This window comes from Nuphar pumila, chromosome 7, assembly GCF_984573655.1.
Source record: "Nuphar pumila chromosome 7, dmNupPumi1.hap1.1, whole genome shotgun sequence".
Lineage (NCBI taxonomy): Eukaryota > Viridiplantae > Streptophyta > Magnoliopsida > Nymphaeales > Nymphaeaceae > Nuphar > Nuphar pumila.
Genome location: NC_143255.1, coordinates 49,640,509 through 49,654,908, shown reverse-complemented (window position 1 = coordinate 49,654,908; position 14,400 = coordinate 49,640,509). Strand labels below are relative to the sequence as shown.

Sequence of the window (14,400 nt, the reverse complement as noted above, 5' to 3'; positions counted from 1 at the left end):
GGTCCCTTATCGCATGGGGTCAGCTGAATTGAATGAGCTATGCAAGCAACTGAACGAGATGTTGAAGGCAGTCATTATTCATCATTTTAAAACACTCTTTGGCACCTCGGTGCTCTTTCAGGTGAAGCATGCCTGTTTCAAACGGTTATGTGTGGATTACCGTGCGTTGAACAAGGTCACGGTGAAAAACAAGTATCAATTGTCACTAATAGCGGACTTGTTCGACCAACTACGTAATGCTCGTGTCTTTTCAAAGTTAGATCTACGATCGGGTTACTAGCAAGTGAGCATTGTTGATGGTAATGAGCTCAAGACGACTTGTGTCACTTGCTATGGTGCCTATGAATTCCTAGTGATACCATTCGGGTTGACTAATGCACCGGCCACATTCACGACGTTGATGAACAAGATCTTCTATCTTTAGACAAATTTGTGGTAGTCTATCTCGATGGCATCATGATTTATAGCAGCAGCATAAAGGAACATGTCGGGTACTTGCGGACAATGTTTCAGGTGTTAAAAAAGAATGACCTCTATGTCAAGCGAGAGAAGTGTCTCTTCGAACAGAAGGAGATCAGCTTTCTTGGCCACATCTTGGGGCGTGGTTTGCTGCGCATGGAAGGGCAGAAGATAAGAGTCATCCATGAATGAAATTCGTCAACCAAGGTGTCAGGGTTACAGTCATTCCTTGGATTGGCCAACTATTATCGGTGATTCATCGAATGCTACTCCCTCATTGTTGCGCCCCTCACAGATTTGCTAAAAAAGAATCGGGTATGGTTATGGACAGAAGCCTGTTAAGATGCCTTCGACGACTTGAAGAAGGCTTTGGTGAGAGAACCAGTATTGCGGTTGTTGAACCACTCAAGAGCCTTTGAAGTCCACACCGACACCTCAGACTTCGCTATCGACGAAGTTATTATATAGGAAGGTCATCCAATTGTTTATGAGAGTCGAAAGCTAAATGATACACTAAGGCGCTACACAATGCACGAACATGAAATAATGGCCATTGTGCACTACCTTAGTACCTGGCGGCACTATCTTCTAGGTGCCCAGTTCATCATCAAGACGAACAACATCGCCATGAGCTATTTATAGACGCAGAAGAAACTGACACCCAAACAAGCTCGATGGTAAATGTTCCTAGTTGAGTTCGACTTTGCTTTGGAGTATAAAGACCAATGTTGTTGCCGATGCCCTAAGTCGCAAGGCAGAACTGGCGGCTGTGCAGGTGGAGCCTTCTAAAGTTTGCTTGGAGGGTGCATTGCTGGACCACATCCACGAAGGAATGCAATAGAACATGACAGCCCAACACCTTGTCTCTCTGGCATAAGCGAAAAAGACTCGGCGATTTTGGCTACGGGATGACCTCCTCGTGACTAAAGGGGGACACATCTTCGTGCTGCGATGGGAAAGCCTTTGCTGCAAATTGCTTAATAAGGGCCATGATACTTTATGGGCCAGTCATATAGGTCAGGAGCGAAACTTAGCACTCCTTGAGTGCGGTTACCATTGGTCGCAGATGAGAGATGATGTAGAGGGGTATATGCGAACGTGCCTCGTCTGCCAGCAAGACAAGGGGACCAACAAAAGACTGTCGACCTCCTTAAGCCTCTACTTATCCCAGAACGTCCTTAAAAAAGCATTTCCATGGACTTCATTTTTAGCTTGCCGAAGGTAGATGACTTTATCTTCATCCTGGTGGTGGTGGATCATTTCTTTAAATACACCACCTTCATTTCAGCTTCCAAAGAGTGCCTTACAGAAAAGAGTGCAAAGCTGTTCATAAAGCATGTTGTGAAGCACTAAGGTGTACCAAGAAGCATTGTGAGTGATTGCGATGCTCGCTTCAAGGGTAAATTCTGGCATAAAGTATTTCGGCTACTCGGCTTCAATCTGTTATTTTCAACAAGTTTTCACCCACAGACCGATGGGTAGACGTAACACATCAACAGACTATTGAAGCAGTACCTTTGACACTTTGTTAGTGCCAATCAGAAAGACTGGGTGAAGCTCCTAGACATTGCCGAATTCTGCTACAATCTTCAGAAGAGCGAGTCTTCAGGCCACAACCCATTCGAGATAGCTACGAGACAACAACCGCTGACCCCACACACTTTAGCCACATAGGAGAAGGGAAGGTCATCCTTTGCTTATTAGTTTGTTCGAGATTGGCATGAGCAGACGGAGCTGGTGAAGGCGTTTCTGCACAAAGTAGCCAAGAGGATGAAGAAGTGGGTAGACAGACATCGTTGGCCTGCTGGGTTCCGTGTTGGGCACCAGGTATTGGTGAAACTTTACCCGGATTACACAAGCATCTTTCATGGATGGCACTGTGGATTGATTAGAAAGTATGAGGGATCATTCACCATCACCAAGAAAGTAGGCAACCTAGCGTACAAACTGAACCTGCCCCCAGACTTCAATGTGCACCCGATGTTTTACGTGTGCAACCTGAAACCGTTTTATGCGGACGAGGGGAATTCAAAACGTAGCGTGCCACAACACGCTCCTATCCTGTAGAGGGCCCTGACAACACAACGGGTCGAGAAGCATATCGACACGATCCTTCGCTACAAGGTCAATTACTTGGGCAAAGCGAAGAGGTACCTGGTGCAGTGGGAGGAGACAACGAAGCCGACGTGGGAGCCAGCATTCCGGATGAAGAGCCGTTATTCGATCGAAGTCAGGGCCTACCACGAAGCAGATGGTGCCGAGGGCAATGCATGATTTGAAGGGGGGAGCTTGTTCTCCTGCGACCTACTTTGTACAGTTGTATCTAGAGTCTGTTTTGCTTTAGTTTAATCTTGATGTAAAGTGTCGAGTCACTTGTAACTTTCTCCAGTTCACCCTTGTACTTTGGTTCAGGTTGATTAATACCCTAAAGGGTTAGCCCGTAGATCTGAACTGTAATGAGCCTGCAGAGAAAATTGTGAATGAATGCAAATGTGAAGAGCTTTATTTTGTTCACCCTCGTTGTGATTGCTTTTGAGTGATTGCAATTTTTCTCCCTCTCTATTCTTTCTCTTGTACTCTTATTTATCAAAGCTTTCGCAGCGGCAAAGCGATCGAAAGGCTTGCGGTGCTAAGAAAAGACCGTCACACCGCACTAGTCTATTGAAGAAGTAGGCCTGTGACAGTGCTTGTGTGTGCTCTTTATTCGTCTCTATTTAGCATTTGACCTTGCATGATCCTAAGCACAGACCCCTGAGTTTGATTTTTGTGCATTTGGTTGACACCAAAACGTTAGAAACATGGGTTATTGCCAAAACTCAGCTAAGTGAAAAAACTCCTCTTCTCGGTTGAAAACCCAATTTTATCAAGGAAGGGGCCTCCAACAACCCCACCAGACAGCAGTACTTGGCACCGGCTAGAAAATGGCCGGACTGGTGCTGCTCGAAGGGTGCAATACCGATCCAGCCATTTTTTGGTTGGAAACGTATCTTTTTTTTTAAACCATGCTAATCGGATCATTTTCTGGCCAGCCACCAGCCCGGAAATGACTGGGATGATGTCACCCATGCTGGGCAACACCATCTCAGTCGGTGGCTGGCCAGGAAATAGCCGGTGATTTTTGTTTTTTCATTTTTTTCCCGATGCCTCCATTCATTTATTATGAGTTGGATCATGAGTCCAATGAAAGGTATGGAGATATATTCTAAATCATATTGTAATATATATTAGAATGAAAGCAAAAGAATATGTTCAAAAAATAAATTATTAAGACAACTTTTTATGATGATTAATATTGGAATTAGAACGTATCCAAAAAAAATTATTGAAATTGCAAGATTAATGTCATTTGTATAAGATACTCAATTAGATAACTTTTTTTAACATAAAATTGTGTACCTTATTTTTTACCTTTTATCATTATGTTTCAATATTAAACTTATATTTTATCTTTAGATATATTTTTAAGTTTTCTTATTAGCGCCCGTCCACTCCGTCCTACTAGGTTTGCAAAAATCATGGTTTTTCACCTATTGGGTGACCAAAAAAGCCTGAAACCTAAAATTCAGGTTTTTGGTCATTAAAAACTTTTAAAAAACAAAAAATAATGTTGGACACTTTCCCGCCAGCCACTAACCTGAAAATGGCCAGCGACACCATACCAACCATTTTTCGGCCAGTGAGTGGCAAGAAAGTTAAATAAAAAAAAACTGAAAAAATAGAAAATAGAAAATAGAAATTTGGCCATTTTCGGCAATCCACCGGCAGGGATGCATCCTAAGTCTCCCCATTCCGTCCTCTGTTGAGACATCTCCAATGTTTCCTAAGGAGATCTTTAGAATTATCACTGCTTAGCTTTTAATTTGCCTATAACCAAGGTGACATCATTCTGACAATTTTTGAGTTGAAAAATAGTTGGATTTTTATTTTCTTTTTATTTGTTAGTTTTTTTACATTTGAGACACCCATTGACTGAAAAGTGGCCAGCATTATTTTTTTTATTTTTTAAAGTTTTTAATGACCAAAAACTTGAATTTTAGATTTTTGATCATCCAAACTGGTGAAAAACTGGTTTTTGGCAAACCAGGTTTTGCCCCCTATCATCCAAATATTGAGCACATGTATGTTTTTTGGTAACCAGAACATGAATATATTAACGACCTTTCTGGGTCTTTTTTTATTGATAACTTTTTGGTCATGTTTTCGTTAATAAATCTATTATAAATTTACTACATGATTGGGTCACTCATATGGCCGTGCTTTATAAGATAACTCAAATGTTGAAAAAAAAAGGTTGATTGAAAGTAAAATTAATGATAATCATAAATACATTCATAATTTTAAAACATTATAAAAGTGAGAAAACCCATTAATTTCATTCAGGTTCAGGTTGAGTATGGCTAGAAATTATACCCATATAGGCTAAAAGGTTTGGGTACGTGTTCAATTTGGCATAATCGAACCAGGGTTGGAGGGAGTTGTAAGGAGTGAGTATTACTCCAGGAATTCAAGGGAAATTGATTTGGGAGGAGTTGTGGACTCTCTCTTTTGTTTGGAAGTATAAACAACTCTTTCAAAGATTCAAAAGTATTCCTCATTCTTCACTATGTTTGGGAACCGTAGCATGGTATTTGGGCTGGGCTGGGGCTTATAAATTAGGCTTTAGCTAGGCCGTATGTATATATATTTTTCTATAATATATATACATATATATGTATGTATATACAGAGTCGGAGCTGGGGTGGGGGCAGCATTGGGCTGTAGCCCAGTCCTGCCTCCCAAAACAGTTAAAAAAAATAAAATTTTAAAAGCCCAGTCCTAGCCCAGCCCTGATTCCATATGAAATAGATTTTTATCCATTTTTTTTAGCCCAGTCCTAGCCCAGCCCTGACTGCAGCAAATAGTTTGATTTATCCATATGAAATAGATTTTTATTAATAATTGTAGCCATTTTTTATTTTATTTCAAAAAAACTTTTTTTCGGGGCCGCTGCCCCGAGCCCCCCGACTATCACACCAAATTTTCTTTTTTTTGCTACACCCCTATTTGCCCCCCCCCCCCCCCCCTCACATGAATCCTAGCTACGCCACTATATATATAATGTAGTTACTAAGGTGAAATCCTATTGTTTATTGAGGTAAAATAGGTGAATATAAGATTTACTGCCATAAATGGGATAAAAATTTTGAACCATAAAAAATTTAGGAACCTACGTGAATCCTTGTGATTCAAGGAATTGCAAATACTTCTTCTTTTTAAGAGGAGTTCAAATGAGTATTTTCAAGGAGTTGAGTTGACTGAGTCTCAACTTAAAATGTTGACTCCCTCCAACTCCTCCTCTTAAACGGCAGCTAAATTCATGATATAAGTGCCACATTAGATAACCGTCTCCAATCACACTGCAAATAATGTGATAACATGCTCTCAAACAAAGCTTTAATCGAGTCTAAAAATTAGATCCAAACCAACTTATTTTGATTTTGGCTATGGTTCATGATTGAGTATGGCTAAAAAAAATGTAGACTCATGTGGTTTAATCGGTTAGGATATGATCTGTGCCAGTTTAACGAGTTTGGTTTTAGCTTGGGTTTTGGTCTAATTAGTATTTTAGACCTCATTATTTGTCAATAAAAAATACTTAAATTAATGGAATCACCTATTCATTAAAAAGATTATATGATATTGAATAAGAAGTTTAAGAAAGTAGGGATGGCAGTGGACCGGGGGAAAGTGGACCGGGAGAAAGCGGAGCGCAGCCCTCTCTTTCTCTATCCACCATTGACGACCATCATCGTCGGTGCCAAATTGGTTGTCTCTGGTTCGTAGCACTCGAAGCCAAAGAACCCCATCCCCTCGGTCATAGTTAGCAGTCGCGACGCCCTCTTTGCGTCTCAGCCAGAGGCCGTGAAATCCAGTCGAAGCATCACGACAACGATGATGACGGTGGCTTCGAAGGGGGTGATGAATCTTGGCGGAGGAGAGAAGACGGAGTTGCCGTGGAAGAAGCAGAGTGCGACTACGGCGAACTTCCTGCATAGGATGAAGAGGACTAGTGGCGGTCAGACGACAAAGATGATCATGATTCCTATGGCAGGGAGCTTGATGGAGAAGTTGAGGATTTTGGGTGGTGGTGAGATCCATGGCGGGGCGGGAACAAGGCTGAACGGGGCAGGGCTGGAACGGGGGCGGGGATGGGGATAATTTGTTTGAGATGGGGTGGGGGTGGAGGTCCAAAGTTCCCCGCCACGAGGATAGAGGTTGAATTTTTGAGACGGGGCGGGGGTGGAGAGAGATTAGTTACAAATAGTAACTCATTAATTTTTAAAAAATTACAATGTGCCATTTAAGTACTACTTTCTTCTTTGAAAAAATACTATGCAAATGCCTATACAAATTTTCAATTACCTTCTTAACTCACATGACAGAAATGTCAATAAAGAAAAAGTTATACCCTTGCTTATTCTTTAATAATATTTAGGATATGATAACTTTATAAATACGAACGTGAAATAAAATATATTACAAATAAAAATCTAATCCGAAAATTATACGTTGGATACTTGGATTCGTATCAGACATCCGATTACATCCGATCCGTTTGTAGCCCTACCTCGAGAGCTGAACAAAGGGAGAAAACGGTACCATCATGAGGATATGCATCAAGAAAAGGGCGGGAGTATGGTTTTCTATGCAGAGGGCCAGCATAGGGCAGCAAAGTAAAAGGATCCTTCTCTCTCATTCCTTCCTGGTCGAATTCTCCGTTTACCGCCACTCTCTCTCTCTCTCTCCTCTCTCTCTCTCTCTCTCTCTCTGGGCTTCTTCCTTCCATATACATTACTTCTCTTTCTAGGGTTTCTTCTTCTTCTTCTTCCTCTGTCTCTCATTTTCACCTTTTAAGGTTTCCTCCCATTTCTCTCCTGCAAAAATCTTGTTTTGTTTGCATTCGAGGGTTTCTTTTCATTACCCATTTGCCTATTCTTAAGCTTTGGGTTTTGCCGAAACTTTCTCGGTCTGTCTGCGAGCTCTTCAGCGGTTCTCATCACGTTGGACACCCGAGCTACCATCCTTCTCCCGAAGGCTCTTCTTATTCTCCCATCAGATTTTCCTTCCGTAGCGTTTTGGTCGAGTTTGAGGTATGAATCACTCTACCATCTCATTTTGGTTCTGCTTGTCATTTATTATCATATTTGTTGATAGACATGGCAAATTTCAACTGAATCACATTTTTCTGTAGAATTACTCGAATTGCCGTCCGGAATTAGTTCACAATCTTGGAATTTGACGATCAAAATGTGGTTTTTTCCTTTCACGATCCGTTATTGGGTTGATGTTGTCTATGAGGTAGCAAATTAACAGATTCAATTTATAAAGACGGTGCATGAATTCCCTAAAGATGTATCAATTGCAGAGTTTGAGTTTGTTAATTTGTTAGGTCGGGTTCTGAACATGATCAATCCAATTTTGGCTCAGCTTGATCATCATAAGAACTATTTTGAATTAACTGATTCTGTTCGCTTTAGCTTAAAGAAAGTGTTGTCTGTTGAAAAGCATTCTCGCTGTTTTCGTGAAGTATCTTGAATCATCATACATTGAAGACATGGAGAATTTAGAACAGAGTTACCGGAACCTTCTTAGATAGGTGGGAAGCCCGCTTCCCATAAACTCACTTCATAAGCGCGATACTCCTCTCTTCCAACACTTGAAGAAAATATCGATTCTCTCAGGCTTCCTCTATGTATTTCACACTCTTCATATATTCTTCTTATGTATTCTCTCACTCTACTTTTTATTTTTTTATGTTTCCTCACACTTTTCACTCTTCTATGTGCTTTCTCTAAATTGGCAGTCATCATTTTTAGATTTTGTTAAAAAATTAATTCTTACACTAAAAAATCATGAAATTTAAGAATAGTCACTTTTATTTTAGTTTTTATTTGCGTTCCATTTTGATTCTCATTCAATTCTTATATTTTTTTTTTATTCCTTGCATCCTGCTTCCTATATATTTTAAAATGCATCGCTTCTCGCTTCCGCTTCTCATATAGTTTCTCGCTTCTGCATCCTAGTTTGGCAACCTTGATTTAAAAGTCAAGCTACCGATGAAGTGTTGCCATATCTGTTTGGTTTTCATTAGGAATTAATAAAAATAAAGCATGGCATTTTTGGAAAATTGTTATCATGCCTTACATGTACTCATACATCTTTGGAGGGCTTAATTTTGAAAGTAGCTGATTGGTGGGGAAATCATATACCTAGTCTCTCCTCATTCAAATACGTAATAATTTGTTGTTGTCGTTAATGTTTTTAAAAAAATGGAATCCTTGATTCGTATATCATGCTTCCTTCAATTGCTAACAACGTAAGCTCTACTGTTTAGACCCCTTATATATTTCTCTGCATACAATGCACATTGTTGGTCCTTTTTTTCTTTGACAATTCAGGTTCTATTTCAATTGGACAATTGGAGTTTCAGGCTACCACCCCCAAAAAAAATGATCTTGTTTGGTTTTATTTTGCATGTTTGAAACGTGTCCACTTTGTGATGAGTTTTAATGCGGCAGAAAGACATGGGTTCCAATAATGGCACAATAGCAATGGATACCACTGATTGTGGTGGTGAGGTTGATGAAGTGGTGGAGAAATCGACGGATAGTTTGCCTGGTGGTCATGAAGGACTGCAGAATCTTGAGCCAATTATTGGTATGGAGTTCAAATCTGATCAAGCTGCAAGGATCTTCTACAATGAGTATGCCAGGCGTATGGGCTTTAGTGTCCGAGTGAGCTTTGTCCGCCGTTCACAACGTGATGGAATAGTTATTGGCCGGCAATTTGTATGCTCTAAAGAGGGATTTCGTGCAAAGAATTATAAAAGCAATCGGCCGGTAACGAGGGTAGGCTGCAGGGCAATGATCAAACTCAAGAAGGTAGACTGTGGGAAATGGGTTGTGACAAACTTCATAAAAGACCATAACCATGATTTGGTTAGTCAAAAAATGGTTCACCTTCTTCGATCGCATAGGCGTGCTTCTGATAAGATGAAAAACCTAATTAATATCTTCGATGGAGCTGGAATTGGTACCGGTGGTATGATGTCCATTTCAGGAGAAGAATCTTGCAGATCTGAAACTAATGATTTCACATTGGAGAATTGCACAAACGATGTCCAAAGCATAAGAAAGAAGAACCTTGGAAGAGATGCACAACATTTCTTAGAGATCCTTAGTTCTTTGCGAGCGAAAAATCCATATTTCTTTTATGCAGTCCAAATTGATGAAGAATATCATCTCACCAACTTTTTCTGGACTGATGCTAGGTCAAGGATGGCCTATAAAAATTTTGGCGATGTGGTTACGTTTGACACCAGTTACATTACGAGTCAAAATGGCCTGCCATTTGCTTCATTTCTAGGGGTGAACCATCATAAGCAGCCTGTCTTGTTTGGTTGTGCACTATTGCTAGTAGAAAGTGAATCTTCATTTGTTTGGGTATTTAACACATGGCTTAAGGCAATGTGTGGGCACCATCCACAAGCAATTATCACTGACCATGACCCTAAAATAGTCATGGCAGTTAAGAATGTATTTCCTTGTGCAAATCATCATTTCTGCAGATGGCACATCATAAGGAAGTTGCCTGAGAAATTGGGTGATATATATTATAAGCATGAAAATATTAAAGATGACTTCATCAAATGCATCGACATGGAGCCGAATGATGAATTCGAGACATGTTGGTCAATGTTCATTGATAGATATGAGCTCAGGGGCAATGATTGGCTCCAGTCATTGTATGAAAATCGAAAACAATGGATACAAGTGTATTTACAAGATGTATTTTCACCAAGCATGCCCCTAGGGCAACAAGATGAAAGTATAAACCCTTTTTTTGATGGATATGTCTATCCTAATACCCCTTTACAAATTCTTATTAACCAATGTGAGAAAGCTATAAATTACTGGTGCGAAAAAGAGCTTGAAGAGGATCTCAGAACAAGCTTCAAGAAACCAGTTCTTAAAACAGGCTTACCGATGGAGAACCAGGTAGCTAAAATTTACACAAGAGCATTGTTTATGGATTTCCAAGAGGAATTATTCCATTGTCTCCATTATATTGCTGAAATAACCAAGGATGATATACAGACTATTATGTTTAAGGTTTCAGAATTTGGAGTAGAGAAGAGGGCACATACTGTTACATTTAATGCTTCAGAAGTGAGAGCTAGTTGCAGCTGCCAGAAATTTGAGTATGGTGGCATTCTTTGTAGGCATATACTGAGAGTCTTTAGTGTGAAAAACATATTGCTTCTTCCATCACATTATACCTTGAAAAGGTGGACAAAATATGCCATATCTGGGGATCTTTTGAATGATGATGCTGTTGCAGTCCATGTTGATTCTATGGAATCTTGGATTGCCAGGTTCAATGAACTATGTGATCAAGCAATTAAATTTGCTGCAGAAGGAGCATCAAGTAAAGATTTACATGATGTGGCCTCCCATGCCCTAAAAAAGGCACTAGAGGAGGTTGTTGTTGCTAAAACAAGTGGTGGGATAGTTGTGCAACCTACACCCCCAATTAGAGATAGTGTTCAAGATGACAACATTTGTGAAGGAAGTGCAGGAAATAGTGCAACTAACCATGTAACTTCATATAATCCTCGATATGTGAGGAGGAAAGTGCACTCAACTGCCACCTTAGAACCATTGTCGGAGGCGCACTTGAAGAAAAGAAAATGTCAGCTTTGCAAGCAACTTGATCATGATGATCGCCACTGTCCGTGGTTGAAGGATGCAGGGTGATTTTGAAAACCTTCTTTTGCATTTTGTGTTTGATTATAGGTGAATTTTTTGAGCTAATGGTCATGTCTTATCTGGTTGTTTGCTAGAGCATGCTCCATCAGTGCTGGTGTTGAGCTTGAATATGGCTTCTTGCATGGTGGGATGGATGAGGAACAGCCAAGGCTCCAAGGACATCTATGAGTCATATTGTTCTATCCATCCATTTATTGCCACATTGCAAATTAATAACATCAATTTAAAATTTTGGTGGGTTGGCTTAAAGAGGGGAATTGTGACATGCATTTTTATTGATTTGTGTTATCCTACCATCATTCCTTACTCTGTTCATTGTTATTGTTCCAAGGTAGGCCTGTGGATGTTGGTGACTATTAGCAGAATTTTCTTGGAAGTTGGATCAAGATCTTAGTGGTTCTTTTCTTCTTATGCCATCTTGTCAGGTGTTCCATTGAAGAGTTCTGTTCTTTTTACCCATGGCCCCCCCAGCAACACCTACCATTGCAGCGATGCTGTTCTCTCCTGATGCGGTCAGAAGCTGGAGAGGCATGAAGAGGTATTCTAATCTTCGCCCACGATATTCCATCCATACGCTTCACATTTCTCTCAGGGCACGTTTGCTTTGGTCACAGTTGGGATGAGGCATAGCAGTTCAAGTTGTGATTGTTGGTCACGGGGTCCAGTCTTGTTAGGAGCATTCTCAAGTGAGAATCACAATCAGAACTTGCACTTTCCCATGTTTCGCTAAACTTGAGGGAGTGCTGTGGTTGTGATTTGCAATCACAGGCTTGAGAAGATCCAACTTTCACGGGGCATCTCGAACATGTCCTTTTAGCTCTATTCTTCTCTCATGTTTTTATTTTATTTATTTGCTTATGCACTCTAAATGCTTAAATTGGCTGTATATACATATGGTGGAATGTGATCTTTTCCGTGTACTCAAATATTACCTTCTAATATGATTTGCTATACCCACCCAGATGTTTGATCGTTGCCTTGGTGGATGATGATGCACGCAGTCTGCTGCTATCTACCTATATTAACACTTTTTTAGTGTGATTTTGAGATTTTGCTTCCCTGCATTTTATGTTCTTAGGTTAAAATGTGTGAATTGTAGCCAGACAAACACAACGAAAATGAAAAAATTGTACCTGTGACAAAATATGGGATTGGGTGAGCCGATCAGTGTGGTATTCCGAATGGTTCTGATCAGTGTGGTGTTCCGAATGGTTCTGTGAAACTGATTCATGAAAAGGTATGCAGAAACGGTTCTGTTAACGGGGTTTCTATTTGGTCCATCTTTATGTATATTCCTGTTCAGCATCTCCTAGGTTTCTTGAAAAAATGTACAGTATCTCGACATCAAAGTGAAAGGTTGTCATGTAACAGGGTGTATATTGTTGGATCATATTTCAGATCACACAGTTTCACAATCGTCATCATGATATAAAACACGAAATAAAACAAGAAATACAACAGTGTAAATAACATGATTAACAGACGACCGAAACAGTAACAGGGAGCAAGCATGGCATTTTCCGCATCAGACCAAAATCCAGACGTAAGCATATAAACAAACACAGGCACAGAACATAAAGAAAACAACATGCACATGTTTAGAATATGCAGCAGGCTAAGGCGTACGAAAGTACTCCCCTTAGAGAAGATTCGCCCTCACATACTGTGCAGATCAGGGTCCGGCGTCCTTCTCCCAGGATACAATAGCCACGACGAACCGAACGGTGCACTCCGGCGGATCGTCCTTCGAAAACAGCCTCTTCGAACCACAGTTGCAGAACAACCCCTTTCTGGATAACTCACAGGAAAAAGAGAGAGAGATGGGAAATCGCAGAATGCTTCTTCAGAAATTGTCTGTCTCAATCTCTCCGTAACCCCACCCCTGACCACGCTTTTATAACCCACGAACGGTTATGAAACGTGGAAGGAGCCCGTTACGGAATCCGAGGGGACGTGATCCGTTAACGGACTTCGAAAGATCGAGATCCGTTACGGAATCCGAAGTTCCATAACGGGCACGGAATCCGGAGTCGTGACCCGTTATCCATTCTCATTACCCGTTACCGAATCCAAAGAAACTTTGGGTAAAAAGATACTTGTCTTGATTGGATATGGCCCTAAAGGGCCAATTACCCGACCCGACCCGACCCGACCCCCAACCCGACTCGGCACGGCGGGCGGGCGCGCGTGCGTGTGTGGTGGTCATCCCACTCCCTTGTTCTCAGGAACAAGTGTATGAGTTCACTAATTGCTTATAAAGCTCTCAGAAAACTCATGCAAAAGCAATATGGGACTATTCCACCTCATCAAGACCTCTATCTTAAACACCTCATTCCTTCTTTGAATTTCTCTCCATTCTTTCTTACACCTAACATTTACTTAAAAATTGAAGTTACTTGGTTATCTTTTTGACAGTTTCGATCTGTTTAATTGTCGGCCATTTTGTTTGTATTTAAAGTTCTGTTACCCTAGTCCAAAAGAAAAGGGTAGAGAAAAGATCATGAGGACTCTCAAGAATAGACCAAGATTGTTTTGCATTTCCTTCTCTGCTGGATCTGTATTCTTCTTTCAGATAGTGTCTCTACCCAGTTCAGCTATCTTATTGTACCCAACCCAACCTGAGTTGGGTCTTTTAGATGTGCAGGATGAGGCTTCAGTTATCCTGCACCAACTCATCAAAGGGTCATCTAAGTTTACCCCTGACTGGAACCCTGTCCTCAGTCATCTGGAATGTGACTCACCTTTAAGCCAAGCCCAAACTGGCTCTGTAGCCCTGATACACGTTTGACCACTTCATGACTTGGGATGATTTATGTTCTCCCTCACAGCCCACAGGGACATGCTAGTTGGGGACCTGTTTCAGGGGGATACGCTGTGACAAGGGGGACACGCTGCGACATGCTTGCTTGCGCACACACACACAAGACATGCTTAGTCAGGGCGTCTAGGTCTTTGATCATGGGAGTGGTTTCTCCATTCCTCATGAAAAAAAAACAATGTTATGCATAAAAAAAATATTAAATAGTTGAAAGGCAATGATTAGAAACTTAATTAAATTTGAATGTCTCTGAGCGTAAATCTGATAAAAAATATTGATCTGAATCCGAGTTAGATCGGATAAGTGTAAATTACA

The 14,400-nt window shown here is 40.7% G+C and overlaps 1 pseudogene; it reads left to right on the top strand.

The window, feature by feature from the left end:
• The first annotated feature begins 9,023 nt into the window (after positions 1-9,023).
• On the top strand, positions 9,024-11,435 carry LOC149832213 (protein FAR1-RELATED SEQUENCE 5 pseudogene; annotated as a pseudogene).
• The last annotated feature ends 2,965 nt before the right edge of the window (positions 11,436-14,400 follow it).